Here is a 6,256-nt window from a genome sequence, read left to right on the forward strand (position 1 = left end):
GGGTGTCGGGATCTGGGGTCTGTGGAGGGACGGGTCAAGGTGGTCTCCAGCACACTGCCCTCCTATAAACCCTCTCCATCACTGAAGTCGTTCGGCCCGCGGACCGAGCGCGCAGGGCGAACCTTCTGTCCCGCCGCTGGTGGCAATAAAGCGGGATGGATTGGAGATGGCGTTTGCATGTGAGAGCATGTGGAGGTCAGGGCTGCGCGTGGCTGTATGCTTGATGTGGATGCATAAAAAGTTGCAAAGCAATGCGAGTCAAGAGATCAGAGCGCCATCATCTGCAAGTCATATCAGATGAGAACCTGATAAACAGTGAAGCTACACAGTATATGGGCCAGAAACATACTTCATGCAAAAAAATAAGGCTGTCAAGCAATAATTTTTTTTTTTAAATCTAATTAATTACATTATGTGCCAGTTAATTAATCACAAATTAATTGCGCATTTTTTCCAAAAAAAGATGATTTAAAGTCATTATTGTGTTAAGTGAGAACAGTGTTGAATAGACATGGCAAAAAAGTAGCTTTAAGAATATTTTGATTCAACATATAATTTGTTACACAAACCATTTAAGGCTACAATGTGGCGTAACTTTTTTTTCAGAAGCTGCATTTGAAGTGGAATTTATACAGTTTATACTGCAATTACAGTTTATATAATACTGTTATGACATTAATGGACATTTAAATTGGCATTAATGGTCTAAATTTGAAACTAAATTCCAAGTCACTGTATTAATGAGTGAGTCATTCGGTCATCGATTCAAATTCAAACGGCGAATTTGGACTGGACTGTCTGTGTCGTGTTTTACCCATGTTTCGTTTCCGCGTTTTTCCCCAGTGTTTTGTTTTGTTTTCCCCGTTGCTTCCCATGGATTCCCTCGCCATCAGGTTCACCGCCCTAGCCCACAAAGACCTCTCCCTCTTGGAGTATGCGGTTGAGTTCAGCCAGCTCGCCATTTTAATGGCGTCCAACGGCACTGCGCTGAACTCACTGTTCTGGTCTGGGGCAAACTACTACCGACCCTTCGACCTCCCAGACACCACCGGACAATGCTGGAGGGAAGCAATTATCCAGTGTCTGGAGAGCGTTTATCCCCGATCCGAAACACGCCCAGACCCACTGCCCAGCCCACCATCTCCCCGCTTGCACGGAGCGTGAGCCTGAGCCCACCGCTGTCGCCATGGAGCCAGAGCCTCACGGATCGTCCGACCAGGTGCGAAGAGCAACAGAGCTTAGGATCGCCATGGAGCCAGAGCCTCACGGATCGTAAGACCAGGTGCGAGAGCTGGCTACAATGACCGTTGGATCATGGGCTGAAGGAGAGAGGGTTCCTGTTCATGAGTTTAGCCCAGAGAAAGTTCCTGTTCCTATGTCTAGCCCAGAGAAAGTTCCTGTTCCCTTGTCCAGCCCTGAGAGGGGGCTCCTGGTCCCAAGTTAAGCCCGAAGATCCACACCCACCCACCCTTTCCTGCCTCCACAGCTGTCATCTGGCAGTCCCTCTGCTCGCCCTTTGCCCAACATTCAATACGATGTGAACTACGCGAGCTCCGCCATCCTCCGCATCCACAGCTGGCACAACGGCTGCAGAATCCCTGGTCTCCGCCTCCAGCCTCTGAGACCCAGACTTCGCGACCAGCGGCTCCACCATTGCTCCTAGCTCCCTTCTCTCCGTCATGGCCCTTCTGTCCACTGGTTCCACCGGGCTCCCTCGTCCCTCTGGCTCCGCCTTGGTCTGTCATCGACCATCCTGTACCTCGGGACTCCTCAGGCTGCACCTTGTCCCTTCGCCCCTTCAGCTCCGTCAGGCTCCTCCATCCCTTCGGCTCCTCCTCAGTCCTCTGTCGCCAGCGCCATCTGCTCCGCCTTGGTCCCCGGGGTCCTCCATGTTGCCCTGGCTCATCAGCTTTCCATCCCTGCCTAGGGCTTCTACGTCACCGTTGCTCAGCCCCCTGGAGTCATCAGCCCTTCATCCACCATGGCTCCTCCCTCCATCGGCTCCAACATTGGTCGACATTATGGCTGTGGCCTGCGACCCATCTGGCACTGCCTGCTCCAAGTCCCTCCTATCTCCTCCCTGGCTCCTCCCTCCTTTGTCAACCCCATGAACTCCCAAGTTCCCACCCGCCTCTCCCCATGTAGTTTCTACGGTGCGACCACACGCCTTCTGGGAGGGGGAGTAATTGTTAGGATTCTGGACTGTCTGTGTCACGTTACGCCCATTTCTATTCCTTTTGTACTTATTTGGTCATTTTCCTGTCCTTGTTTTTATTTTGATTATTATTTGATTCCCCGCACCTGTATATCCCTCGTCAAGTCTAGTATTTAATGTGTAGTCTGCCTCATGTTTTTTTTGTCGGGTCTCCAAGTTATGTTCCTGTGTCATTCCTCATTCCTGTTGTGGATTTTCTCCTGTGTGTGTACATTAAAAGACTGTTTAATGCTTCTCTACATCTCCTGCATTCCTTCCAGCAGCGATTGGGGGGATATATCGCTGCATTATAATAGGCAACTGCATCAGTGTGCGATGACGTACAGGTCTGAGATAGGCCACTGCCTTAAATGCCGTTAATCATTTTAACCATTTTTCTTTTTACTTACAAGTTTACAAACATATCGTGTGAAGTACAAGTGAATCTGTATATGTGACGCTAATGTTTAGTAGTATCAGTTTTCAAATCTCACAGCATGTTAAAATTGTTTTAAAGTGCAAAGAATTTAGCTTTTTTAATGAAAACTGACCCTGTAAATCATACTTCATGTGAAAAGGAGCAAATGTCACTGCAGTTTTACTGCCTCTAGTGTTCATTTCAACTGGATTTAATTTTGGAGAAAGGTAGAGGCACGTATTTCAAATGAGCCTGAGTAGCATTTTACACACTTTATACCTGTTGTTGCATTACTTTCCATTTCATCACTAAGCCCTCTTATTTTTCAACCATCTGCTTTTACCCTCCAGTCAATTCCTGATAAATGCATTCAAGTTCTGTCTTGGATTCAGGTTGACTTTAAAATAAATGACACTTACTTTGATTTCCTTGATGTAATGCAATGACATACTGAGGATTCGAAGCGTGACAAATTACTCCTCTCGTGGCTGCAGTATAATAAACACTCATATAATAGTGCGCTGACCCAGCGTCCGGTGGGGTCTGAGAGCTGTGACTGGTGTTCTGTCCGGTATCAGAAAGCAGGCCGGTATGAATCGAAGCGTGAGGTTGATCACACACCTGCTGCAGTTCAGCTTCCTTTGGCATCTGCGGCTGCTGCCATTCTCCTTCCTGTTGTGTCAAGCCTCTCCTCCTTTCTGGCTTCCGGGGGGTCGGCCCGCGTCCATCTGCCAGAGCCGACGACGGGGTCCGTCGGGCAGCCGCGAGGCATGCTGAGAGGGTCCCGGACCCTTGTGGTGTGTCTGCCGGGGTCTCTCTGTGTTCCTCTAAATCCAAACACTTCCATCGTGAGATGCTGGTGCCAGCTGGCCAGACTCACCTCCTAAAACCAGCGAGGTAACGTCCACCCTCCACGTCTGCTGCTGTCACTCTCCTTTACTGACTATCATTCTAAACTCACCAATAACTAACCACGCACTTCCCTTTGTTTGAGTGACTTCGTCAGGTTAATAAATGTCAATTAAAATTAATTGCCAAGGGATTGTAATTTTATTGAATGAAATAGTTTGTTTGTTTATTATTGTGTGGAAGAATGCTGTTGACAATAATAGTTATCCTCCTGCAATAAGCCATAATTCCTAAATCATAAAATTTGAAATTATGAGATAAAGTGACATAATTATGACATAAAAGTTGAAATTATGGGATGAAAAGTCATACACGGTTAAAATTTTGAAATACAAAGTCATGATTATGAGATAAAAAGTAAACAAGTATATATAAAAAAATCTGAATTATGAGATTAAACAGTCAGTAATTATGACAAGTTTGAACTCATGGCAAAAAACAAAAATGGTGTGATAAAATGCCAGTAATGACAGTTGAAATTATGACATACTAACTCAGAATTCTGAGATAAATTGAAATTATGAGATTGACTTAAAAAAGTCATAATAGAAAGTCACAATTAATACTAAATTATAATTATGAGAAAAAGTTTAAATAATGAAATCATAAATGGACAAAAAAAAACTTGTAAAAAAAGAGAGTGAAAAATAAGTAATGAAAAATGTCATAATAATCACATTATTATGTAACAATATGTAATGTATGTAATACTTATTATATGACAATTAAACATTTTAAATATTAATGTCATTATTTTGACTTTTTAAACTTTTTTTCAATGTTCCAATATTCCTGTCATGTCCTGTCTGTGCTTGTTTTGTGGACTTTAAGTTTGTAGTTTTTGTCTAGTTCCTCTTTCTTGTTCCCTTGTTATAAATTACTCATGTTACTTTGAAAGTCACATAAATTTTAACTTTTTGCAAGGCCCCAATAATAGTTTTAGAATCCGCCAATTAAAAACCCATGTTTGGACTAATCCCTCTATGCTGCAGGTATGTCCCAGAGACAGGAAAGGATAATTTCTTGAAAGCTCAACAGTTCTTTGAACAGAAATTGAGACAGACAGTTCTACTGTATTGTGATGTGTCCCTGAACAAGGACAAATCCTTCGGTTGCTGGTTGCACTTGCGGTATCTGTGTGTGAAGTGAATGAGACAGGAGAGAGGCCGCTGGGATCCGTTTTGGACACACAGTCAGTCAGAAGTAGAGCAGTATTAACGGCTGAGCTCAGGTTTTGTGAATAGGTGTGTTGGCAGGCACTCGTCTGGTTCTGACTGTGTTTGGGAGGTCATTCCATTATTGGACGGCAATGACAGAAGCTCTTGGATCTGGACTGTTGAGACGCTTTCATTTGGACGGTAAGCTGAGCTGGATGAGGCTCCAAGCTTGCCCACAGCAACTGGGCTCAGCTTCTCCACTGCACGTCCACTTATATTAGCAATATTTACAACATGGACATTAAGAATAATGGATAGAAGCTTTGTAATATATATTTCAATACATACAGAATATTGGATCCATAGCCTTGACATGTTCTCCCCCTCCCATTCTTAACAGTATTGTCCTATATAAAGGCATAACACAAATTAAACAAAATACCCATAAATATCTAATCTAATTATATAAATATAATTAATATAATGTAATACAGTTGTAAAGTAATAATTAATACTATAGGATTATAATCATTAATTTATTAAATGTTCTTTTCACACTACAATTTCATTTGAAAAAAGTATTTTTTTTTAAGGAAACCATCTGTTGTATTGCTTCAACAGTATAAAATGAAGGAATCAGGAGATAAAATTCAGTAAATAAATATTTATATCAATATTAATTTAAATAGTAAAGTTTTTTCACTACACTTTATTTAAATGTACAGAAAACTTTTTTTTTTTCTTTTTACCAAAACTTGCATACGGAAGTTCTAAGCGGCCATCCATTATAATTTTTTTCCTATTTTGTTTTCTCGTTATAACGACTTAATTTTCTCGTTATCTCGACATAACGAAGTTCGTTTTCTCGTTATAACGACTTAATATTATCGTTATCTCGACCATAACGAAAGTTTGTTTTCTCGTTATAACGACATGAAAGTTTTTACTGTTGCTATAGTACACGAACTCAACTTTGACAGGCATCTGATGGACAGCCATGCAGGCGCTCTTACTGTAGCCTATATTTTCAGCAAATTTTGCTTGTCGCCTAGGTAATAATAACGTCTACAATACTGTATAAATAAGGCTGATCAATCACTGTGAATTTTTTCCCAGAGACACTACTACAACGAACGTTTTGTTTTTGTAATTAACATGTTTTAAATGGCAACACCGCGCCATTAGAGCTGCTTGGATTATTAACTCACTTTTAATTTTCCCTTTTATATGAAATAAAATTATATATAATTTGTAATTTGTAGTAGTCATTATGTGGCAGATATCATGTGTGTTACAAGCTTCTGTTTTGAAAAGAGCGTTCATGGTGTACGTGTAATGTATGTGTGTGTGGTAGAAAAAAAACATTACAACATTGCAGAACAAAACTGAATTAAATTAGCCTATGGATTTTACATATAAAGTCACATTTCTCATCAATATGGTTAACAATAAAGATTGGTAATACGGAAAAGAAGCACATCAGCCTACATCGTTAAATCCCGTCCTACTGTAGATAAACAGAACATTAAAAAAAATTTTTAAACCTAATCATTAAATTAAATTAAATTTAAATGAATC

General features: G+C 41.3%; 1 pseudogene; it reads right to left on the reverse strand.

Moving 5' to 3' along the window:
- Positions 1–1,972: 1,972 nt before the first annotated feature.
- LOC122147552 overlaps positions 1,973–6,256 on the reverse strand; it is a 60,205-nt pseudogene continuing 55,921 nt past the window's right edge.

Source organism: Cyprinus carpio, chromosome A14, assembly GCF_018340385.1.
Source record: "Cyprinus carpio isolate SPL01 chromosome A14, ASM1834038v1, whole genome shotgun sequence".
NCBI lineage: Eukaryota > Metazoa > Chordata > Actinopteri > Cypriniformes > Cyprinidae > Cyprinus > Cyprinus carpio.